This window comes from Ambystoma mexicanum, chromosome 9 (assembly GCF_040938575.1).
Source record: "Ambystoma mexicanum isolate Mex_15411 chromosome 9, UKY_AmexF1_1, whole genome shotgun sequence".
In the NCBI taxonomy this organism is placed as follows: Eukaryota; Metazoa; Chordata; class Amphibia; order Caudata; family Ambystomatidae; genus Ambystoma; species Ambystoma mexicanum.
This window is the reverse complement of record NC_090931.1, coordinates 478,525,691-478,552,301: the sequence shown is the minus strand read 5'-3', so window position 1 is coordinate 478,552,301 and position 26,611 is coordinate 478,525,691. Positions and strand designations below refer to the sequence as shown.

At 48.0% G+C, this 26,611-nt stretch overlaps 1 protein-coding gene across 1 annotated transcript in view; it reads right to left on the bottom strand.

Annotated features, from left to right (window-relative positions):
* Window positions 1-26,611, bottom strand: part of SMTNL2 (smoothelin like 2) — a 984,551-nt gene that overhangs the window by 524,781 nt on the left and 433,159 nt on the right. The window lies entirely within an intron of this gene.

The following is a 26,611-nucleotide window of genomic DNA, read 5'->3' as shown; positions in this document are numbered from 1 at the left end:
TTAACCAATATTGATGATGATCAAGACAATATTTTAATTGAGGCACCACGCTGAGGATGAGAATAAAGACTCAATCACTGGTTTTCGTGGAATTACAGAAGTGTAGCCTAAAGGTGATCATTTAGATCCAGTCTTCAAAAGATTCTAAGCGACATGTCAGAATCTGAAGAAATATATACACTAGCACTAGTGCTGGGGTGCGACTTAGCAACTGAGGCAATTTGGCCATTTGGGATATTATGCTCCAGATAATATTGTAAATACTATTAATTTAGTATTGCACTGTAACAGTCTAAATTGAAGGGTTACGGATATTCTAGCCAAAGCTAAATCCATAGTAGTACGATATAGGCACAGATAGACCTGGCAATTATAAGAGGAACAGTCAATCTATTGGGAACTTCCACTAATTTTCTGTTGACTGGGGACCAGACTCAAATGTGGATGATACTTAACATCCATCTATCTAGCTGTAGGAGAATGGTTACCCCCCCTCCCTTAGACAAAAAGCGCACTAATGAGCCTACACCGTCTTAATTATAAAAACTGTTTGCCGCTATTTGTGCATACAGCTAGAGGAAGAAAATAAATAAATCAAAAAGAGGACTAATGTCACTTGTTTATTTAGAAAAATTGTTTAGTGTTAAAAATAAAAAGCTGAAGTCAGCAAAGCAAAACACAGATATACAGTAAAAATATCACATATGTTATATAATGCACAATTCTTTACACATATCCTCGGTGGAATGTGACTGGGGTTAGTATATGGTGACTTTGTAGGTTATCTTTGGACACGTAACAGAGCACTGAAATAGGAAGACAGAAAAATCTCTATCAGTGGGCATAGGACCGCTTGCATTTAGTATTGTTTCATCCAGTTTATAGAGATAGTAGAGACAGGACTGTAGTGCCCATACTAAGAGAAATGTAATGCAAGTGCTGACCTGCACTGATGTACTTGTTGTGGGCAGATACTTCAAAGGCCAGATGGTTCTTATAACAATTTTTAAAACCAGCACTAGCAAGAAGGCGGCTTTTACACTCTCAATAAGGTGGTTTTATAAGAGTACCACCTTACTCTATGCCAGCGTCATTAAGAATAGGGATGGTTGGGAGCAGCTTATTTTATGAATAAGGTGATTTTATGATTTTTGTATCTATTTCTGTAACTTAGTGAGATTTCATGTCTTATGTAGCTATTGGCCATTTTACCACTTACACGAATTCTTGAATGGTTTATTCTGTGATTTTATAACTATGTCAATGTGAGTTTTAATATGTATATTGTCTTGATAATGAAATTGCGTTGCGCCGATAGGATGTTTTTCTTTCCGAAGAACAAGTTACTTACCAACTCGTAATGTTCTTTCAACTGGATGTTCCTCCAACATATTCCACATCTTTGACATGTAATGTCCACAGCTGTGCTACTTCGGAAATCTTTCGGCAGAGGGCGTCCTGCGTTGAGTCGATGTCCCTCGAAGGCCTCCGTCGAGGGCGACGTCACCGGATGTTATAAATAGGACGAACGACGACCGTAGCCTCAGTTGGTTTTTTTTTTTTCCTCTATAACATGTGACATGCTCGTACACAATGCCTGCTTGACTGCCCATAGCCTTCAGGGAACGCAAGCTGCAATAGCATAGGAAATTCTCCAGAAGGGCAGGCTGATGTGGAATACGTTGGAGGAACATCCAGTCGAAAGAACGTTACCAGTTGGTAAGTAACTTGTTCTTCGATTGGATTGTGTCCTCCAACGTATTCCACATCTTTGTCAGACTCCCAAAGCAGTACCAGAAAATGGAGGAGGGAGAAGAATTTAAAATACCCAATCAGATGGCAGAATAAAGAACCGCTTTACCAAAGGCCATATCTTGACCATGGAGCTTATCCAGGGAGTAATGTTTGACAAAGGTGTGGATAGAAGCCGATGTCGCTGCGTCACAAATATTCCTAATAGGAGCTCCCCACTGCAGGGCTGTGGAAGTAGCCACGCCCCTAGTGGAGTGAGCTCGCAAACCTTGCCCGCCAATCTGTAACATTCAGTAATGGTGAGGATAATCCACCTGGACAAGGTCTGTTTGGTAACAGCCTGGCCCAATCGGTGTCCAGCATATCCCACAGAGTCGATTGTCCACTCTGACCCTGGACATCCTTCAAATATAAAAGCTCAGAGCTCTCCCAGGGTCCAACCTATGCAGTCGCTCCTCTTCCTTACCAGGATGAGGAGGAGGAGGAGGAGGATGATAGAAAGCAGAAAGTACCGCTTTCTGGCTTAAATGAAACTAGACACTAAAGGAAGGACATACCCTTCATACAACCCTATCCTTGTGAAACTCAGTAAAGGGTGGCTTAGATGAAAGTGCCTGCAATTCCCTCACTCGGAGAGCGGATGTAACAGCAACCAAGAAAAACCATCTTGAAAGACACCAATCACAAAGGACAAGAGTGCAAAGGTTGGACCTTGGGAGAGCTCTGACCTTTTATATTTGTAGGATGTCCAGGGTCAGAGTGGACAATCAACTCTTTGTGGGATATGCTGGACACCGATGCAAAGGTTCAAATGGAGCACACATCAGGAATTTCAAGACCAAATTCAGATCCCATACCGGCACCTGAAACGGGGATGGTGGGTAAACATTAGTGAGCCCTTTTAGAAATTGGGAAATCAAAAGGAATCTTAAAATAAGAACATTCTTCAGACGAGCGCTTGAAGATAGACAGCGTCGCCAGGTAACCTTTAATGGTAACTACTTGAAGGCCCTGTGGGCCAAAGAAAGCAAGAAAGACAGAACCATGGGAATGGAACACTGAAAAGGATTGACATTGCGTCCCCTGCACCAGTTGCTAAACTTAGGCCAATTGCAACGGTACAGGGATTAGGTTGCCGGCCGCCTGTCCGAAAGCAACACCTCCATAATGTCATCCGGCAGGTTCCAATCCTTATATCTCAACCTTTCAGATACCAAGCATGAGGTTGAGAGTCTTGACCACTGGATGGAGATCCCGACTCCCCTCCCACCCCCCACACGCGAGAGAGAGAAGATCCTCTCGGTTGGGAAGATGGACATGTCTAGACCGTCTGGGTACCACACTCTTCTGGCACAATCCGGAGCAATGAGGATCATGTGGGATCCGAACCTCCGCAACCTCCTTAACACTTGAGGAATGATGGGGACCGGAGGAAACGCGTACTTAAGTGGGAATGACCAATCCACGACGAATGCGTCCAGAAATTAATAACTTTGCAGTCTATAATACAATTGATGGCGAGCCGGTCTTCAAAAGGTATTGTTCATGTGGATGAAAGTTGGTGCTGCTTAGTGATGACTACTGACACTCAGACTGCCGAGTGTGTCAAAATTTTAAAAGATAATTGGCTAGTCACCTTCTTGCTCACCTTCAATTGTTGTTCATAAAAGGTTAGTGATGCTCATAATACTTGATTAATTTGTCATGAAATGTTTACTAAACTCAGAGTTACAATGTTGCCCTCGAAATGTGTTTCACCAAATTACTTGGTTCATCAGGAGGGTTTTTAAAGAAAAAACGTTTTCAATTTCATTGATCAAATGCAATTTTAACGACATGAATGCCTAAAGAAAAACAAAAGAATATGTTTATGTAAAATGAAATACAGATGCTGGTGTAACGAAGTAAAAACGAAATGCATTTTAGCGTTCTAAATAACATTTCACATGAGTCTTGTTATTGAATCTGAAGAGAACAGGCAATTAATTCAATTTGATGACTGATTGTGTTGATAAATGAAATTTAAACATTGCAATTGTTTTACGTTGTAATGTTCTCATAATAATATTTAAAACTCATAGTTGTCAGTACTCTTACCTTGTTTGTGATTTTATTTATAAAAGATCTTTTTGGTCTAAGGTTACGAATCAGTAGTGCCCCGCATTTTGTATCAAGATTAGTTTAGATTCAAAGTCGTCATATTGAGAGTTTCCTGAGTAGTTTCGCTTACATCATGCTTTCGCAGCAATTAGGAGTTTCTATGAAAAAAGCAAACTGCTTTTTAGTAAAGATCGCTAATTTATAAAGTCAGCAAGTTGTGTGGGCGATCACATCAGATAAACTGAAGGAAGACTTAGTTTTACCTTCAAAAAGTCTTACGATTAAGACAGAATGATAAGCGCAAGCGTCCTGCTTTCCAAGGTTTTTTGGGCACGGACTGACTTTAAAATGGCCGCTTATTATACATGTTGCGTCATGACGGTCGGAGGTTACGTTCCGAAGACGCCATATTGGATTGGGCAAATGGCTATGCTGATGTTGAAGGAATTCACAGATCCAATTCAATTATAAATGTTATTAATTGTGTATAGATCACTCAAAGTGTTGTATATGGTGATCTGATTCCCTTGGATAAGTCATGGTTGCGGGAATAAGTTTTGGGCACGGACTGACTTTAGAGTAACCTCTTGTGCTGACGCTCATAAACTAATGTTTCGAAAAGCCATATTAGATTGGGCAAATGACTATACTAAAGGTGAAAACGAAAATCACAGATCAATTAGGTTCTAAATGTTTGTATATGTTGGTTCAAAGTGCAATAATGTACATAATGAGCTGATTCCCTTAGAAAAGTCAGTTACAAAAATAAGTGGTCTAAGGTATTCCAGAAAAAGTCACAGAACTCCTGATCAGAGTCATTATATAATCTCTGATGATATATTAGGGATATTGTTACTTATTGAGGAGGAGCAAAAAAAGGGGGATTCATAAGCAGTTTAGTATATGCCGATAATTTTCATACTAGATAATTGAAAGTGATATTTGTGGAACCCCTTTTTTTTTTTTAAATCTAATGCTTTAGAAAGGAAAAGTCTAATTTCCAATGGCTGATTGTTTGCAGGGATCTCGAAGTGTTCCTTATGATTAGTTGGAAAGAGCAATCATTTGCCAATTGTAATTAAATATCTAGAATACAAAGACATATAGAAATACCATTAATCATGTGACCGATTATTTGGCTAATGTTACTTTGGTGTTGAACGTCGAATGCCTCTCCTAAGGCTCCTCTCAGAGGAAATTCCCTTGAGCAGAATCTCTCACACTTCCGGTTGGCACAACGGGAGAGACCCTACCCCACTTTTTTGTTGAGGTAATGCATGGCCACTGTGTTGTCCGTCATGATCAGGACACTCTTCCCCCGCACAGACGGCAGAAAAGCCTACAGGGCCAGCCTGATGGCCCTCCGCTCTAACCGGTTGATGTGGAGTTTGGACTCCGACAGAGACAAACGACCGCTGGCAGTCAGATCGTCGACATGAGCTCCCCATCCTGTGAGGCAAGCATCCATCACTAATGTCACCTCCGGCCACGGTTGCCAAAATGGCTCCCCCTTCATCACATTCCCATCGTTGGCCCACCATAGAAGATCCTGCGAGACCAAGAGTGGAATCTGAACAGGATCCGACATCTTGCCTGAGAATTGTGACCACTGCATCTTGAGGACCCAATGTAGGTATCTCATCCTCAGTCTAGCCTCTGGCACCAGAAAAATGCAGGATGCCATGAGGCCGAGCAACCTTAAGAATTTGAAAGCTGGAAGACGCTGGGCATGTTGAAATTTGTCGGGAGCGAGCACTTTCCCAAGGATGAGTCCAACACACCCCGATGTACTGGAGCTGTTGGGACGGTGTCAGATGCAACTTCTAGAAATTGAGGGAGAAGCCCAGCTTGTGGAGGGAGCGGCAACTGAGGCTGAGATGACCCATCGCTTGCTCAGGAGAACGCGCACGGATCAGCCAGCTGTCCAGGTAGAGGTAGACGTGAATCCCCCCTTGCCTAAGATACGCTGCCACCACCACCATTAGCTTGGTGAAGATCCTCGGGTGGAGGTCAATCCGAATGGCAGGACCCAAAACTGAAAGCACAAGCTGCCAACCGCAAACATCAGATACTTTCTGTACTTTGGATGAATTAGCAAACGTAAGCATCCTGTAGGTCCAGAGACACCGACCAACCCTGAAGTCGAAGGGCCTGGAGGATCTGAGAAAGAGTGACCATCTTGAGCTTGCCCTTCCTGAGGAGTTTGTTCAACCAACGCAAGTCCAAGATGGGTCTCAATTCCCCCCGTCTTTCTTTGCAATAAAAAATAAGGGGAATACCATCCCTTGTTCCTCTACGCTAAAGGCACCATTCTATAGCACCTTTCTCCAGCAGGGTCAAGATTTCCTGCACAAGGAGCGGATCCGGAAGCTTCAAAGAGACAGTCCCCGGTGGATTGTCGTGAGGCCGCTTTAGGAAGGGAAGGCAGTAGCAATGGGTAATTGTATCCAGAACCCAAACATCCGAAGTAATAGCTTGCCATTCTTAGAGATGCTGAGACAGTCTGCCCCCAACCGTGAACAATGGAACATGGCCTCATAGTTGTTTTGGAGTGGCTGCGGCAGCACCTGACGGCAAAGAGGCAGCTGCCTGAGCGGCTTTGGCACCTCTATTTCTCCGACTACCACAGGTTCTTTTACGTTGACCCCTTTGACTGGCGGCTCATCGCGTCCTACCAAAAGAGGAGTAGTAACGAATGGAACCTCCCCTCCACTGCTGTCCCCTAGGATGAAAAGGCAGAGGTTGACGCACAGCTGCGCTCAAAGATTTAGCAGAAGCTTTTGAGGTCTGCAACCTCTCAAGGCTCTAATCATCCTTGCTGGCAAACAAATGTGAGCCATCAAAGGGCATGTTCAGAAGACGGGCTTGTACATCCGGAGCCAAACCTGACTTCTGCAACCACGCAAACCTGCCTATAATGGTGCTCACAGCCATGGACCGGCTAACACCATCGGCCGTGTCCAACCCCGACTGAAGGGATTCACACATGGCATCATTGCCATCTTGCACGAGAGCAAAAAACCCATCCCTTTCTTCCCTTCAGAAATATGCTCAGCCGCTAGAGAAACAATTCCACAGAGTGTGTGAAAATCTTGCCAAGGCACAAGTGGAGTTGGCTGACTTCAGCACCATACTCCCCGCAGAAAACACCTTGCACGCCCAACCATTGAAGCGTTTGTCATCCCTATCAGGAGGGATGGTAGGGTACGCCGCCTGTCTCGAGGTGGCCGTAGCCGCCTGAACCACCAAACTCTCAGGAGTGGGGTGAGAGGAAAGGTAGCTTGGGTAGCTACTGGAAGGCAGTATTTTTTGATTAACGACTTGTTAACTGCCGGAAGCGACTCCGGGGTCTGCCAAGTAGCCGCCACCCTTTTTTGCAAAGTCAAATGAAACGGCAACACTGGGTCAGTGGACGGACCTTGATCCAAAATATCAGTGAGGTCATCCTGAACAAATGCCACTGGAGGACTGGACAAACCAAGATACTCACTAACTCTAGCCATCAATCTCCTTTAAGGGGATTCTGCATGAGCCCCAGGCTCAGGCCTGCCAAGTTCCACCTCTGGAGAAGTGTCCAGACCACTGGTATCATGCAATGACTACCGTAACTCCTTCAACTGTGTCCAGAAAAGACAAGAGCCTCATCAGGCTCAACAGGGTCAAACTCAAAATCGGACCTCTCCTCATTCTCATAGATATCATCCAGAGGCTGAAAGAACAACTGCCTAGGAACAGGAGTGGGCCTGAAGTTGACAAAAGGCTGTTGTCTCTTAGCTTTAGCCTTTCTTAGAGGATCCACAGGACCAGGGACCTCCCCCAGCAAATTCCGGCCAATGGCCCCGAAGGCGTTGAGGGTGCCGACGATGTCGACAATGGCGCTGATGGCTGGAGTGAAGACAAAGCACCTACAGCCGTACTTGATGGACACATCGCCGATGGAGTCGACGCTGACTTCGAGCCCTTAACAGACTTCTGCGGTTTCGCCGGGGACGAAGAACGAGACCAGGACCTAGCATGTCTTTGGCGATCAACCAGAGCCTTGTCCCAACAGGACATCGACGGTTCCCGAAGTTCACCATGCCGAGGACCTGGCCCCGAAGACGCGCGAACTTCGGACAAAGACTTTTCCCTTCCGACTTCTTCCGAAGGCGCAGACGGAACTGTGCACTGGGATTGGAAAATCACCAGCATCTGCTCCCAGAAGGCCTCCCATTCCTCGGGAGTGGAGGCCTTAGTGGGGACAAGCCACTTTCCTTGCGGTGCCATCCTCCGACGAGGAAGGCTACCAGTGATGCCACTTCCGGGATTGCCGAGACGAGGAGGACGAGTGGCGGGACGCACTCTGGGATAGAGATCCCCAGGACTCCTTCCGATGAGGAGACCCACCCCTCGAATCATTGGTGGACATCCCGTTCGCAGCTTTTCGGGTCTTACTGGGTTTAGTACCCCAACCTACCTGTAACTTCCCCTTACGCAAGGCCTTAGCAGTCAGCGACTGGCATTTCAAACAGTCTTCGGTGTCATGACTCTGGCCCAGACACCACAAACAAATGTAGTGCAGGTCTGTAATCGACATCTTAGACTTACAGTCCCGGCAAGTCTTAAAGCCAGACCGCGGAGTCGGAGGGGTAGATGAAGAAGACATTCACGAAGAATACACGAGATGCGCTGAGTTCTCGAAGCAAACACGTTTGTGGAAAAAACTGAAATGAGGCTACAGGCGCTGTGCGTCCTATTTATAACATCCGGTGACGTCGCCCTCGACAGAGGCCTTCGAGGGACATCAACCCGACGCCATCGACGCAGGACACCCTCTGCCAAAAAATGTCCAAAGTAGCACAGCTGTGGACATTACATGTCAAAGTTGTGGAATATGTTGGAGGACAAAATCCATTCGAAATCATCTTTAATATTAACAAAAAAATAAATACACCACAACAAACCTTTTAGGCTGCAATATTGAGACAGCCTAAACCAAATGAAGGCCAAATGTCCTGGGAATGACCTAGCACATTTAAGCGCAAAACATTGACTCATAACACATTTATACATAATATCCATTCACACTAATACCCACTATGCATCCTATTAATACGTGTGCCATTTAAGGTGACAACAAACTACCTTATTCCAGCTGGTGTTAAGAATCTAACAGGACATCAGAATGACGATAGAATTGCGTATATTTACAATAAAACAGATGGACAAGTTTACCACCCCCCCATACATACACACACCCACCCAACACACACCTCTGTTGGATTTCCACGTCTTGTGTGTGTTTGCAAGGGGTTGTATCTTTAAGTGGGTGCATGAAAGATTATGTTTGGGTGAGCGTGTTTATGTTGATTTGTTTTGCTGATCTTGCAACTTAGATTGATAAACTAGCCCACTTACTACCAAATATTGGTAAACACACATGGTGTGCCTTACTGTGGAGTAAGGCACACAAAGCCATAAAAGAAAACATTGTGTTCGTTTTTTAAAAGGTAACATGTGCTTGAAGTTCCAAAATGCAGATGCGACTTACAAAAACAGTTTTTTTTGTGAATTGGCCTCAATGGGGACTTCTACATCTCCATCGTGACCTTTGAGAGGATTTCCCCAGACCAGTATGCTATAAAGAGTTATTACACCAAGCAATAATTTGTACACAGAATACCATCGTAAAAAACAATGAACCCTTGGCCTACGATTTCTCTTGAACTTTCCCATGTCTGTGTAAGGAACTCATGGTGGCAACAGTAAAGACAGACACAAGTGATTACAGTTCAAGGGTGTTTATTAAACTGCATATGTGGGTTGGAAAAACGCCTAATCTAAACCTAAGATGCGAGCAAGCTACGACCATCGAATAATAAGGCAGTCCTAGTGGCGTCTTGTCAAATAAAAAGGCCTATACTAAGAAAAACCTATTGCCAATCCTTACAACTAAATACAAAAGGGTGTGGGTTAAGATTCACAAGAAAGAAAGCAGTGTTCACAAATGGGAAGTCAGGATGCGGTAGCCGATGGTGCATGGGACAAGGCGGGACTCCTGAGCACAGCACATGCTCGAGCTTTCCCAACACGAGACCACAGTTCTGCTCTCAGATATCAGGAGTGTTGGTGGTTAAGTCTCTTTATTACAAAAAGCCTCTTGCCGCCGAGGACCTGCCGTGTTCAAAATATTTTTTTAAAAGTTCCTTTCTGATTATACTTGGGTGCCGATTCTTCACCCCTGAGTCCCCCTCTTCCATGCTCAGACCCCTCTAGAATATCAGCCTCCCTCCATCAGGTTCACTCTGGGTTGTATTCAAAAGATTTCTCTGTTGCTTTCATAAGTCGGTTGGGTGATGGTTTTTCAGCCTTGGACCCCCCTGCTTCTGAGCTGCGATCCTTCTCAAATGTTTGCCTCCCTCCGTCGGGCTCACTACAGCTTCCCAAATCAGTTTCACTTATGACATTCACAAATCTTAATGTCTTCTTAAATAGTTAGTTCACTGTGGAAATCCCTCTGTCAGGTTCACTTTTGTCAACACACTTCATTGGGACTTTAGGCTTTGCCCCCTTACATTGGCATCCCCCCGTCGGAGTCACTCTTGCCAACTTCACAGTTCCGTTTACTTTCGCATTACGTGGGATTCACTTCTCTTGGGCTTTCGATGGTTTGTCAGTCAAAGACTTTCGACATTACAGGGGATTTTGCTAGACCCCTGGAACGACCACTGTGACCTTTTCCTTGCGGCTCTCCGAGGGCCTTCTGGTTCTGGTAGTTTCAACATATGTGGGATCAACTAGAGTCTCTCGAATAAGCACCCACGTGGTGCTGGACCTCTCTGCAGCTGGTTTTCCCTTAATGTTAGCAGTTCTTTGAACTTCCCTTATTTTGCCATTTGCAACTTTCCTTCAACACAGTTTGGTTTCTTGTCGGTTCTCCCCTCGACTCGCCGGCTGTGATGAGCTGCTTGACTTTTCTTGTCTCCGAAGTCAAGGACGATACCATGGTAGCCAGTGTCACTCCCTGGCCTGGTTATCAGCAGAGGATGGCTCTTTGTACCTCTGACATTTGCTGCAGCACATGCTGACTATTGTTCGCGATCTTACGATTCTTTCCACTGAGGTTTCGCGGGTTTTGGTCAGAAAAGGCAAGGTTGCTTCTCTCCTTGTCACCCTTTTGGTTCTTACCACCTTCTCCTCCTCTTGAACTGCCGTATTTGTATTGCGGTCTCGTCGTGCAGTTTGCCTTCCTTGTAGTGTGCTCTCGTGCTCCACATTTTATCCCTGTGGGGAAAGGAGAGCGACGTCAGGTGTGTGTGTGATTCTTGACAATTGCCCGACTTTGCCTTACACAGTTTTCACATTAGTCTGTTGTCTTTCATGGTGTAAGAAAGTGTGCGTGTCAGAAAGGGTCAGGGAGTTAGCGGTTTGTGGGGTTTATGAAACAGACAGGGGGGATTGTGGGCACAGTAGTGTTTTGTCTAGGGAGATCGGGAGTTCAGGAAATAATAACCAGATGGACGTGGAAAAGAATGGACGGGAGTATTTGAGTAGGCATCAGAAAAAACGGGATTCTGAGAGATGTTGTTTCCTACTGTAACATGGTTTGGGCCCTTTATAGGATTACCAGAGGTGTAGTGGTGGTTGGATTCTGGTAAGGGAGACTTATTGGTCGTAAGGGAGGTCGAGTTGGTACAGCCTAAAGGACTTGATTCTCCTTTTGTTCTTTACCGGTATAATTCCGCGTCTCTCCTGGGAGACTCCCCGGAGCATAACCCTGGGCTCCCCTATCCAGGTGATCCTCCCTCGCTCGTCCGCCCCCAAGGTTGGGATCCGAGAGCGCCTGGCCACCTGAATAAGGGATTCTCGAGGTCTACTCGGCAGAGTACCTTCAGGTTTCTCACACCTGGCAGTAGCAATAAAATATGCTTTTCTCAAGAACTAATGAAGATAGGACAGGCACATGACTTCCTATGGCTTACAAAGGACACAGAAAACAGAGAAACCATTGATGCATTAATCAAGGTGAAAAAGACCAATTTCATGCAGGTGTATTCTTCTCAGATCGTTGTGAAGGTTTGAAGTCAAACAATGGGAAAGGTTAAGCCCACTGGAGAGGTAGGTGACCAGTGAGACTTAAACCACATTTCAGGTTTATTCTAAGTTGGAGGGTGAAAATCCCTCACCGTTCAAATAGATGTACAACTGCTAGGAGAGGCAGGTAGGGGAATAACGAAAATAATTGAATTGGGTGATTAATGGAGCATGGGGAGCACCAACAATTGAGATCAGTTTTTGTAAAAGAAAAATGATGCAAACAGTAAACCAAAATCACAATGTGAAACTGTGGAAACAATTGATCGTGATGTCATTTTCCAGCCCTATTGATGACTGTACAATAGAGTTGCTACTGGCTTGTAAGCTACATTCTGTGTTAAGAATATCTAATGCAACAAAGGCTTGACAATTTAGAAATTCCAGAAAATAAAATGTTCCAGCTCAATAGGTACATTGGAAAGCCACTTCAAGTGCTAGAGTATTTCCTTGCTTGTCTGATCAACTCGCATGGTTTACAGAGGGTTAACCGTAAACCTATTTCTGGTGCACATTCAATCAACCCAAGAAACATAACCAAAAGCTGACTGGTGATTATCCCTGGGAAGAAGAGCACTAGCCTGCCTGTCCCATAGGCACATAAAGGCATTACTTGAATCCCCCCATTAATTCCCATTTGATTCGGTTTTATTTTCTCATAAAAGAGTGAAGGCTTCCAGTAGCTTTATAGACACTACCCTATGGCAGTACCAGGGGTTTTGTGCCCATAAACTAATTAAAAACACCCTCAATGGCCTTGAGTCTCCGTATTCAGGTCCCGTAATGCCTGCTTGCGGTTCTTACAGCCGAAATACTGTGCTCGCTCACAGTTGCTTTAATGGTAACCATGAGTGGCTAAATTACGGTAATGGTCCATGAAAGCAGCTACCTTTTGTTCGGTAGTGGTTGTCAGGCTCCTAAAGCAGATTTATGTTCATGCTTGAGCAAGAGCATCCAGTAGCATGACTGGAGAAAGGAGTTATGATTCTCAGGATGGGTTCCTAGGCAGTGGATGCCTGCCATTAAGGGCGGCGGAGTGCAGTGGATGCCTACTATTATGGGCGGCGGAGTGCTGCCCCCTCGCCTGAGTTTCAGGCACTGGACATCAAGGGTAACACAAACATAAGTGTTATTACGTGGCAAGACTGGCCTACAGTAGTGGTGCCAGTCTCCATATACTTTCTTACTGTGGCAAAGCATTTTTTTTATTGGCAGCAATGTAGGCCAGTCTACCCTCGTAATAACACTGATGTTTGCTTTACCCTTCATGCCATGTAAAAAATCCCATACCACATTAAGTATTTGCAGACTGCCACTACTTTTTTACTTGGCATCAAGGGTAAAGCACACAAGTGTTAAGTGGCTAGCTCTGCCTATGGTATCAGTGTGCATTCATTTCCGTATTGTGGCAAATGTGTTACTATTTTGCTTGGCATCAAAGGTAACGCAAACATGACTTCTTACGAGGGTAGACTGGCTTACATTGGTGTCTCCTTTCTACCCATATTTTCTGTGCATTTCATGCCATTTTGGTAGTTTGCATCAAGGGTAAAAGAAAAAAAATATATGATTACATGGTACACGGGCCCATTTAAGTAAAGGCAGTATGGTTATACGTGTATATTGGTGGCAGTGCATGATTTACTGGCTGGTCCTTGTATGGTAATACTGGTATATATTGTTGCAGCATGTATGGGCACAGCCATCATAAATGTATTATATACTTCCGTACGTTGGGGGACATGAAGATCCGTTGGTAAAGGGGCCTGTGCACTGTTGGTGACTTGCATCTATTCATTTACTGTGCGACCATACAAAACGTACCACAAACTGCCGTTTTTTATCAACCACATTTTTCACTGAAAGTGCTCCAACATGCATCATTTTAACCCATTATTTAAAACATTTTCGCGGGGGCAAGGGGACCGCCCTCGTTGCGCTCGGTCACTCCCGCATAATAGCCGTATACATTTTTGCAACACCGGTTCAAAACTTCAATAGGCGCCACTGTTCCTAGGGTTACTAATTAGTGTAGTGAGACATGGCTCCTAGCATACATTCCATTGTTAAAACTCGAGAAAGAGATATGCTATTGAACAAGTAAGGCACACAAAACAGAAGAGCAGATGAACAGGTAGTATGGGGAAAGAATGCATATCCATCCCCACAGGGTTTGAGAAAGGAAAGAAAGTTAATTGGAAAGTAGACTTTGCTCAACCCCTGTAATCAAGTAAAGGGCTAACATGGGTAAAGCATGCCAGCAGTAACAGCGATACAGACAGCAGAATATATGTGTTAGCTGCAATGTATGGGAGACCATAGATACAGAGATTAGTGTGACTATGTACGGCAGCAGGAGTGTGGCCAGGCGCTCCGATAAACTGGAATACCCCTGAATGGAGAACCCTCTAATTGTTAGAAATCAATAAAAACAAGGACCAGATTTATAATAAAAATGGCTCTAAAAGGTTATGTACAACAAACAGTGGTGCAAAGAGAAAACACGAACAGCAACGTGGGCAAGAACTGAATTGAGTTGCCAGTTAGAATCCATAAAAAAAATAATCGTTCACGAGTCCTTAGTTTCTGGGGGTGGCCCTTTTGTGACTGTCCAGAAAAGCGTATTAAGCCACATAAATGAGCTTTGACCATCAATTGTGTATGGCAACCAAATAAGTATCAATATTGTCCACTAGTCCCACAAAGACCGCTGATCGCATCAGTGGGGTCCCATTATGTCACTAGCCGCAACACTATCATGACATCCATTCTAGTATTGTACACCGCCCCTACTATCATGACAGAACAATGAAAACCAATTTGAATGGTTGACTCAAATTCTAGCTTTCATTTATGTAACAAAGTCTACCGGGAGAGCCTGTCTATTCATGAACCAGGCTAAAATATTTCATGGAGTTTTTTTTAAAAGCATCTTGGTCAGAGGTTTTCAGTTAATTTCTCAATTCTGGAAAAAGCTGTGCATTTTCTCAAGTTATTACTACTGTGTTAATCTTCAATCCATATGTTAATACAAATATGTAACATTTGAACCAAATCCTTGAAAGCTATTTTTGATATTTTCGAAATTAACAGGCCGATTCATGGAATTAATGTGCGCTGAAAGTTTCAGCGAAAGTGTGCGAAAGCGTGCGAAAGCATGCAAATCGCAGTGCCAGTGCGAAAATCGCCACGAAACCTGCGCACAGCGATTCATGGAAGTCCGTGCACGTGTAAATCCCAGGATGTGCGCCAAAATTCTGTGTGGCACATGCTGGCGCACATGTCTCCAAACAGCGTGCGCTACGCGCACAGCGAAATCGCACATAGCGCGGCGCACACAACAAAAGTAGGAGGAACAGAGGGCATGACACGCGGAATGGGGAACAACGCGTGAAAATGTGGGCGTCACGGGGGAAGTACAGGAGGCAAATGCGCGGAACGCCCACACGCACGTTCAAAACACGTATTCATGGAATCGAACGGGGCTAACATGTGCGCCAAAAAAGATGCGCTAATCTGGAAACACGTACGCCAGCAGGAAGCAGGCGTACATGGACCCGCGCAGTATAAAAGTGCACGCAAACAACAAACAAGCCCAGACGCCAGGATGAATATACCGTTCCTAGCAGCAGTGGTCGTGGGATACCGCAGGAGGAGGAGGATCGTCGGGCCCAGAATTTTCACACACAGAACCAGCCTTTTTGGGACGCCTGATGACCAGGTGTATGGGAGGTACAGGTTTCCACCTCACATAATACTTGACCTGGTGAGTGAGTGGAAGGATGACCTCACATCACCCACCCTGTGCTCCCAAGCACTCAGCCCCCTGGAGAAGGTCCTCAATGTACTGCACTTCTTGGCCACTGGATCATTTCAGCAGACAAGTGCTATAGTGGGGGGGGGGGTGTCACAGGCCATGCAGTCACGCTGCCTACACCAGGTATTGGCCATCATGACTGCACGCCCATCAGTCCGCAGGCACATATACCTGCCCAGAACACCTGCAGAAAGGCAGGCTGCCGTCCAGGATTTCTAGGGGTGGCACAATTCCCCAAAGTCCTAGGTGCCATTGATTGCACCCATGTGGCTCTACGTCCCCCCAGGGAATCAGAGCACATCTATAGAAACCGCAAGCACTGGCATTCCATCAACGTCCAGGTAGTATGTGATGCCAAGGGAATCATCACGTCAGTATATGCCAACTATCCAGGGTCCACCCACGACAGTTTTATTTACAGAATGTCAACCCTAAACCGGGACCTAGAAGCTGGGCGGCATGGCAATACATGGCTGCTCGGCGAGTATAAATGCCACAGCACATGCATGCATGTCAGATACTGAGTAATGTCACAACCCCACTTATGATACCCATCACCACCTCCCCAGGGGACAGTGCCTACCCTCTGAGCACCCACATGACGACGCCAATTCGGAACCCCACCACGCCACCCGAGGCAAGATACAAAACAGCCCACATTGCAACCCGGGGCATAGTGGAGCGCACATTCGGAGTGCTCAAGTCACGCTTTGGCTCCCTTGACCGTTCTGGCGGGCAGCTATTATACGCTCCCCCAGTAGTATGCAGGATCATAGTGGCAGCATGTGTCCTGCACAACGTTGCAACACGCTGGGGCGTGCCCGTGGACATGGTGGTGCCCCCACATCCCCAAACACATGCGCGCCCGCTGCGCATGGGAGGGGAAAGGGCACGGGGTGAGGCAGCCTGTACGCAGCTGGTGGCTAATTACTTCACCTAAAATCACACCCCTGTGGAGTGCACACAGCCCTGGCACATACCATCTGACAATCAATGATGATGACATAAGGGACAGTCAACTGTCACAACCATACCAGCCTGAGATTGGTCACCTGGAAGTGTTACATTGTGTGCATCCCTACCTACACAAACACCACCAATGCTGTGTCATCAAAAGACACACTTCTATGCTGCTAAATTCATTACACCCTTGCTAAATACAAAATGACAACAGTGCCATGTCACCCAACCCCTCCCCAGCACTGCCACCCAACACACCATGGCGTGTCATGCTATGTGAGAGCAAACAAAGCAATCCCCAAAACATGACACAAGTGGCACAAAGTACAGTGTCCCTAATGGAAACTGGCCACACACAATATGCTCCCAGTAATGTAGAACTAACAACACAGATGACCAAATACTTACCAACAATACAATGCAGCTACACAACCTCAAACATAGCATAAACATGACAGTACTAAGTTAAAGTAGTGGTAGTCTTACAACCTGATTATGCCAGCACATCAACCACTTCCAACTGTACAGTGTTGCTGCCACGCAAATGAGTAAGTGCACTGCTTACAACATGAACTCCATCTCCAAAGTAGACGGCCTTGTGAAGACATGAGGAATGAACCTGCAAATTAGGAGGAAGACATGGATGCACAAGCACATATCAATACACCATGCAGTGTACAGTACAACAATATACACTAGGAATGTATACACAGTATTGACTACAGACTGCCCACACAGCTCATGGGAGTCCAACGTCACTGTGTAAGTCACTGTCACTTGGGCACACCCTTTGCAAGCCCATGGAAACGGGAAGCAGGAGGCGTGTGTGTCTCACAAACCCAAGCATCTAACCCAAACTCAGGACAAGCCTGCATGTGCCCAGCTGGAATACAGTGGATGCCCACAGGAGCCACACAAGGCAACACACTGTAAAAATAAATAAAAATAAAAAAATAAAAAATGGCCATGTGGGGAGCGGGGGGAGGGGAGAGGAGGACACCCAGGAGGTCCGAGGACAGGGTGCACACCAACAGCCACCTGTGTGGATGTTGGGAAAAAAAAAACATCTCCATGGGCTCATGGCCTGCACGGCTATGCCAATGTGGGAGAACTGCTGCTGTCGCTCTCATCACCCTCTGCTGTTGCCACAGGAGGTGGTGGTGCTATGGGAGGCAGCCCACGCAAAGCCCTGGTATGGTCCTCCATGGCAGCAAGTATGCGGGTGTGGAAGGTCTTGTTCTCGAGGATTATAGTGCGGAGATCCCCATGCACCACCGGACGTGATGCCCGGATCTCCTCCCGAGTTGCCTGCATCTCAGCTGAGAGCGAACGTGTGAGCCGCTCCAGCTGCTGTTCTGTCCTCAAGTTAGTGGAAGCCTCAAGGTCAACAAGAGTCTCCCTGAGGTGATGGAGTTCTACCCTCAGGGCTTCCCTGTGGCCCTGGGACTCTATTGATATCGATTGGCGTAGAGTCTCCAGTGCCGCCCGTCTGTCCCTGTTGGACGCCAACATGTCCTCCCTGTGTGATTGGCAAATGGAGTCTGTTGCCTGCTGTAGTTGCTCCATCTGCCTTTCAGGGGGGACAATGGAAGTGGCCACCCTCTCCATTGCTTGAGCCATCATCTCAACTGATGCTGCCTGTTGGGTTGCCATACCGTACATGGATTGTTCCCATGCGGTATTGCCTAGTGGCGTACGGACACCGCGTCGGCGGGCACCACACCTGTTTGGGGCAAGGCGATCTGCACCTTGCTGTGCCCGCACTGCCTGAGGCTGCAGGACTGCATTCCCCCTCTGATCTGCTGCCCCAGGAACAGGATCAGATGTTGTGGAGTGTGACCCTGCATCTGTAACCGCCAAAGGCGGACTTACCAACACTGACATCCCCATAGAGGGTTCTACCCCTGGTGCAGGTGGGTTGGACAGAACAAAATTCCTGCCAGAAACACTTACCTGGGATGGCACATAGGTCTCATCATCCGAATCAGTACCTGAATAGAGGTCTGGGGAGGTGCACCAAGAGACACCCCTGGACAGAATGGTCTGCAGCAAGATTGGGTTCTCACCCACCACCACACCACGTCCCCCACTGGTGCCCGGTCGGGCCTGAGATCCCCCCTGGGTCTGCACCATCTCCTCAACAGCATCAAGTGCGTCATCCCCTGCAAAAACATGAAAGACAAAAAATGGAAACGGGCATTAGCACCATAGCACACAAATAGGCCTGACAAGCTACAGAACCAGTACATGATTTACACATGTCCCACATGACTATAACCCTCCCATGCATGCACTGTCACTGAGTTGGAAGGGGAGGCAAAAGGCAGACACTGATGACACCAAGATGGAAGAGCAACACATTTGCTGCATGCTGGGTAGCACTGCCATCACACATTGGCCTGCGAGTGGCATGTCCAATACACATACATGACACATGCCATCACACAGATGGCATGCACCATAGCCATGGTACATTCCACAAGTACATCCATATGTCAGTGAATGAGTACTGTTAGCCATCCATGTGAGATGGACATGAGATGAGATGAAAAATGCTACATAGTGTGACAAAATAGCCATGTGCCACACACTGCAACACATCCAGTGTACACAAATACAGTGATTGCAGGCCGATGTACACATCAATGGTTGTGCACTTCAACATGACAGGAAACAACTATCATGTTCCACATTCAAACATGCCCCAAAAATGTATGTGATCAGGCCAATACTCACTCAGCCTGAATGGTCAAATCATTCACCTAACAAGGTAACACATGTGGGCCAATGTGGGGTTCATCAATGACAGAGGCATGTCACAAATGTGACAATAGGGCTGAGGAACGTGTAGCAAAAGTGGGAGAATTGAAACAATCAGCCTGAACGAACACTGAAAAATACAAACAATGTTGTTGCAAGATGCCACTTCAAGGGCAACTGCCATAATGTTGCGCTAAATTACTACTGTGGGCAGAAGGGATACTGTCACACCCAAATCCAAGGCTGCTGAATGTTTTGGATGAAGCACATGGGTGACCCATACCACTCAGGCACACACACCCTCACCTGGCACTCAATCAGAACCCGTCACCCAAACAACATACACGTGCATTACACACACATGCATGGGCACTCACCGGACAATGCATTATAATCAGGTAGTTCTCCCACACCTTGGATCTGTTCCTCTGTGACAAAGGTCCCAGCAACAGACTCATGTTCAGTGAGTTTGTTGTCCTCTTGTGGAAACCCCCCGCCAGTCACCAGAGTAGCGGCATGATTTGAGGCCAGCTTGTTCTTTGCTCTGCGTTTCAGGTCATTCCACCGCTTGTAGCAATCAGCTGTGCGCCTCACAAATCCAAGGGCACTTATGCGGTTGGCGATTATCTGCCAGTGTGCCTTACGTTGACCAGTTGTGGTCTTGGACCCTGCAGTCACCAGCATTTCGAGGCTATGTGCTGACACATAGGACACAAGTGCATCAAGTTCCGCCTCATTAAAGCAAGGCTTCCTTGAGGTACCAGAGTGTGTAGTCGTGTCTGGGGTCTCAGCCTGTCGTGCCAGAGCACCCTTCTTCCTCTTCTTTAAAGGTGGAGCAGAGCCAGAGTGGCTTACGCCGCTCTTGTCAGTAGGGGCAGAATCACTGGTGGACTGGATAGGAGTGTGGGAATGCACAATGACCATAGGTCTTGATGCAGGCATTGGTTGCAGGGTAATGTTGGCAGTGGGAACGTCAGTTTGATGGACCTGGACTGACACTGTCCTGGCTGGGAGAGTCAGAGCTGGGGCGGATGGAGCTGCAGCTGCCCCTGCAGCCTCCCCACCCTGCATACTTGGGGCAGCAGATGACATAGCTGCCCCAGATCCACGTGGCTTGGTGACAACAACTTGCACCGCCACACGTGGCCTAGACTTGCTGACCTGGAAGTCAGCCAGGGAGTCATCCTGTGCCAGGTCAGGTGCCACAATGGGCTGGTCCAACAGGGGCTGAGCTGGGATGGTGTCAGCCAAGTTTCCCTCAACCATGGGGGGGCATGGGTGTCCCCGATTGTTCCTCCACACATGGGGGTATAGGGGCAACTTGCAAATCCTGGCCACGTCTCCTATCGCGCCCACCACGCCCACCTTTTGAAGGTCGGCCACCTTTGCCTCCCTTACCGCTTGGTCGCCTCCCAACCATGCACTGATGTTGTGCGTATTAGAGTTGCAGTAAAATATTGTCCTTGGCAATTGGGGGTCAAAGGAGTAGGATACCAGATGGATTTCGTACCTAGTGCTCTAACAAGGCTGTCTGTGACCTCTGGGGGAAGATGACGGGTCACGCAATGCACAGGCAGCCCAACATAAAAAATTAACGTGCACGCAACCCCTCGTAGACCACGTGCATGAAAAAATGAACCTCCACTACGCTCTGGCACCCAGAAACACAAAAATAAGCATACCCGTAATACACGCAGCCTACAATGACCTCTGAAGGGGAACGCGACACACGGGGCAAGTACAGTTGCTAAGTACGTGCGGAACTCACCGTCTGCCTGGAAAAAGAACGTGAAAAATATGCGCGTGTGTGCGTTGGCAACACCCCCGCCAAAAGAAGAATTGTACGCTGTCTGAGGAGACAGGACAAAAGGAGAAGTGAACTCTGTTTGAGGAAACCGGCCCAACAAAAATTCAGAAAAGAGCTGTCAGAGGTAACAGGTAGTACGAACTAGAAACGCTGTGAAGTAATCGCGTGTAAACCGACAAGAAGTACAGATTTCACCCACTCGCTCTCCACGAAAAGCATGTACAAGGAAATGGCGTCCTACACATAGCTTTTAAACCAGCCCGCGCGTACACGTCAGATACACGTGTACGTGGGCGCTTTCCTCCAATTACAACCGATGACACTCGGACATGCAGTTTTTCCATGTGTGCTCTGTCATCACGTGCTATGAGGGAAACGCCCGCGCGTGCGTAATGTAACTTACGCCCTTACGCTCTAAGGGCCTTTGGTCCGATGAAATCGCGTGCGTGTGCTGATGCGCTTACGCGCTAAGGCCCTTTCCTGGAATTACACGCTGACGTGCAATTTTTCATGTGCCAGATCACTCCGTATCAAGCTGGCCACGCCAAAACAGATGGAAGACCACGCTCCTGCCCAGAAGACCAAATTACTGCCCCCCAGAGACCCGAGCACGCTCCCACCTGCCATCTGCTGCTGCCTGCATGCCTCCTGCCCACGTGCCCTGCCATTTGCTGCCTGCACGTCAGCCAGGGGTGTAGTTGCTCTGACCACCCCTGCTGGAACTGAAGACTCCCGAATGGGATTCCATCGCTCCACAGCCCAGCCCCAGGACCGAGTTGCCCACCCACTCCTGCCTCTGGGGTTGCCATGTCCAGCACAACACCATCTGGCAGCACTGGCAACCCACAGCCAGAGAGGCAGAGGGCCATCAGCTTCACTGCCACCGAAGTTGGTCCTGGTGGAGCAAGTCCTGGGGCAGTATGATGCCCTCTTTGGAAGTTTGTGTGCTGACAATGAAGGACGGACCAGAATCTGGATGGACATCGTGACTGCCATCAACGCGGAGGGGGTGGCAGTCCATGACTTACATCATGTCAAGAAGCGCTGGGAGGACTTCAGGTCCAGGACCCTCAACAAGGCCCGGTGCCTCGCTAAGGCAGTGTATGCCAAGGGGCGCCGGGCCAGCTGTTGAACCATCAAATGAGGGTCCTGGAACGCATATGCCCAGCGCTCTACGTCCAGATCCTTGAGAGACAGACCCGTCTGGAGTCGAGCGGTAAGTGTACATGCATGTTGATAGTACGCTGTGCGTGTCGTGGTGTGCCAGTAGTGTGCAGGTTGCACATGTGTTTATGTAGGGCCATGTAGGGATGTGTATGAACATGGGCGTGAGGCTGCCACATGCGAGTCCTCTCAGTTGTGAGACACATTGATGGTGTATGTGTTGGTAAGCATGCTGGGCAAATGCAGGTGTGGGAGCACACATGTTTAATTTCTGTGCATGTACATTGGCATGGTTGTGGCATGGATGATGGTTCATAATGCATGTATCTGCACTGTGTACATGTGCATGTATGTGTATCTGACAAGTGTGCAACTGTGATGCAACATGGATGCACGGGACACTGATATGTAGAAGGATGAATGGCAGATGTGACATGTATGGCGATCTCATCACTGCAACAGTTGGAGGAGATGTAGACATGCATGTAAGTGTGGTGGCGTGTGTGCATGTCTAGTGCATTCGTGTTTCATGTGATGTCAGGCTCACCTTTGGCTGTTCATGCTGTTGTATGTGTATGGATGGTGCTGCTTGGTGCAATATTGCTGTTGAAATGTTCATGTGTGTGAGTTAAAATGACATGTGTGTCATGGAGTGTGATGCCGTGTCTGTAGTTAAACAATGCTGCTCATGTGCAACTGTCATGTGTGTATCAGTCCATTGTACAGTGCCCTGATGCCTGCGTTTTATCTCTCTCTGTCTGCAGCGTCAACTGAAGAGGGCGGAGAGGGTGCTGTGGAGCACAGCGGCAGGGATCATCCCGCCAGCCAGAGACGCAAGGCCCGGCTCCCCTCCCATGCTGTCATCTTGTCGAGGAGTGAGGAGTCCGGTGCCACGTCCCAGGCCGCAGCTGCTGAGGGAAGGTCCAAGAGGCAGAGGTCAGAGTTGGACTCCTCGGCAGCAGAAGGGGCAGCTGAGACCCCACAGGGTGTGACGGAGGAAGATGGCACGGAGTCATCCAGGTTGGTGGGGGGTTTGGTGGAGGAGGAGGCCGTGCAAGGGACAGACACTGGGTCTGGAGGTGGGGATTCCACTGGTGCTAGTGGTGCAGTGCAGGGGCAGGGACAGGAGGCAGCACAGGCCACCACGGAGGTGCCTGTGTGTAATCCTGTCCCTGATCCTGTGACTATCATCCCGCACCAGCAGGGATGCCTACGTCCAGACCCGTTTTCAGGGAGGGGATCCGCTTACAACAACTGGCCTTCCTCTCCCTGCGGACGTGGCTATCTGGGACCGGGATGAGCCTGTCCTGGGTGGGGTGGCATTGGGTCAACGGGCCATGCGAGGTGACCTGCAGTCTTTTCATGAGGAGACTGCACGTCTTCTCGAATGGCGTTGACCTACTGGGACAGCTCACCAGGGCCGGATTCCTGCGTTTTCTGGACCTTGTTCTGACCCCCTCCTCAACTGAACCCCCTATGCTCCAGTCGTACTCCATGCCATCTTCCCACCCATGTATCACCTGGGTACCCTGTGGAGCTGCCTCGGACCCTGCAGCCAGGCTGGTCGAGGACACATTCCTTCCACAGTTGGGAGTCGGACGTCCAGCAGGGGTAGCCACATCAACAACTGCACCCCAGACGGAGGAAGATGTGCAGGCAGCAAGACCCAGGGCACAGGCAGAGGCACAGCAGCAGCAGCAACAAGGTGGGAGCCATGATGGCTTGGGGCCTTCGTCATCGGAGGGGCAGGCATCGGCCAGAGGGCAGGAGGACCCAGGACTGGAAGTGTCTTCTGTGTGGCAGAAGTTAGGCCATGCTATAGATGTGGAGCGTCAGCGGGCAGAAGAGGCACGGCTCACGATGGTCAGGGTGGAGAACTCCATGTGGAGGGTCCTGAGGCAGGCAGAGTGCCTCGAGGCAACTCGCAGGGAGTTGGAACAGGCCATGAGTGCCTCCCTGCGAGACCTCGGGCCAGGACAGAGGCCCGCCTCCAGGACATTGAGCAGGAGTTGGCCCTGGACATCCAAAAGTGAGCCGTCGGACTAGCCCGCTGCCACTGTAAATAGTTTTTAGGGTTAGGTTTCCTTTTCGTTTTCCTTTTATTTGTGGTCAATGGACAATGCCACACACATTTGTATATAGTTATATTTTTAGATAGTTTCTTAGGTAGATTTCATTTGTTTAGTTGGGCTCATGGACCCTTTACATTGTTTGACAATGGATTGTTTTTTTTGGGGGGATTTTTGCACATGGATTAATGGATTTTTATTTTGGACAATGGATTGTATATAGTTACATCATGGATTCATTTGGATTATTTTTTTCATTATGGACATGGAGTAATGTTTTTTTTTTCAGGACAATGTATTGTAAATAGTTGGACTATGGATTGCTTTCGCATTTTTATCATTATGAACATGAAACAATGGATATCTTTTTTTTAACCTTTTTTTGGATTTGCGTTGGTGGAGGGAGAGTTTGGACTGTTTTTTTTTCAAATTTTTTTGGATTGCTTATCATTTTCATTCTTTCATCTTTTTCACATGCTTTTCATTTCATGTTTGATATTTTGGTATAATTTAATTTCATTTATTTATTTATGTACATAATACATTTTCATATTTCAGTTCCATCTGTGGGATTTGCTCATTGGGTTGATGCATGTGAAATTGTGGGTTTACACAGGCAATGCCAACCAGTGTATGTGTGTGATGGACATGTGTTGATGTACATAGTTGAGTTTTGGTTTGTGTCTTCAGATAGGCATGTCAGTGTGGGGTGGATTGGGAAATCATTCCGTCACAAGAATGGGGTGGCGTGATGTGGTTTTTTTGGTGTAGAAGTGGGCCATGACTGTGCATCTTTATATCGTGTAGGGGGTGACATGAGTGGGACATGAGTGGGGGCCTGCTGGCAGGTGCCCTGCACTGGTGGGGGGTGCAGAAGGACATGAGTGGGACATGAGTGGGGGCCTGCTGGTAGTTGCCCTGCACTGCTGGGGGTGGGGGTGCAAGGGGACATGAGTGGGGGCCTGCTGGCAGGTGCCCTGCACTGCTGGGGGGTGGGTGTGCAAAGGGACATCAGTGGGACATGAGTGGGGGCCTGCTGGCAGGTGCCCTGCACTGCTGGGGGGTGGGGGTGCAAAAGGAAATGAGTGGGTGATTAGTAGTGCAAACTGACATGTGGCTTGGCTGGGGGGCATGCCCATGGTAGATGGGCTGCCTGCGGGACATGACCAGGGGTGCAGGGTAGTCTCCTGTGGTGTGGGCTGCCTGCAGGGGCTGTGGGGGGTGTAGAGGGAACACCTGGGAGGACCCACACTGCCAATTCACATGTAGGACTCCCCGCCCCCCCGAAATTCAATACACCACTCTGACAGCAAAATCGCGTGTGAAACTTCCCGCGCACCCCCGAAATACACGTACCCCGCTCGCACAGGGCCAATATTCCTGGGGTTCGCGGGATGTTTTACACGCCATTTCAGCAGGGTACGTGTATTTCAGGGGTTCGCGGGAAGTTTTACACGCGAAAGAGCCCTGTACGAGCGGGGTACGTGTATTACTGGTGTTCGCAGGAAGTCTCACACGCCATTTCAGCAGGCTACAGGTATTTTAGGGGTGCGCAGGAAATTTTACACGCGAAAGGGCCCTGTGCGAGCGGGGTACGTGTATTACTGGGGTTCGCGGGAAGTCTCACACGCCATTTCAGCAGGGTACGTGTATTTCAGGGGTTCGCGGGAAGTTTTACACGCGAAAGAGCCCTGTACGAGCGGGGTACGTGTATTACTGGTGTTCGCAGGAAGTCTCACACGCCATTTCAGCAGGCTACAGGTATTTTAGGGGTGCGCAGGAAATTTTACACGCGAAAGGGCCCTGTGCGAGCGGGGTACGTGTATTACTGGGGTTCGCGGGAAGTCTCACACACTATTTCAGCAGGGTACATGTATTTCGGGGGTGCGCAGGAAGTTTTACACGCGAAAGGGCCCTGTGCGAGCGGGGTACGTGTATTACTGGGGTTCGCGGGAAGTCTCACACGTCATTTCATCAGGGTACGTGTATTTCGGGGGTGCGCGGGGAGTCCTACATGTGAAGGGCACCTGCCAGCAGGCCCCCACTCATGTCCCACTCATGTCCCCCTGCACCCCCACTCCCCCAGCAGTGCAGGGCACCTGCCAGCAG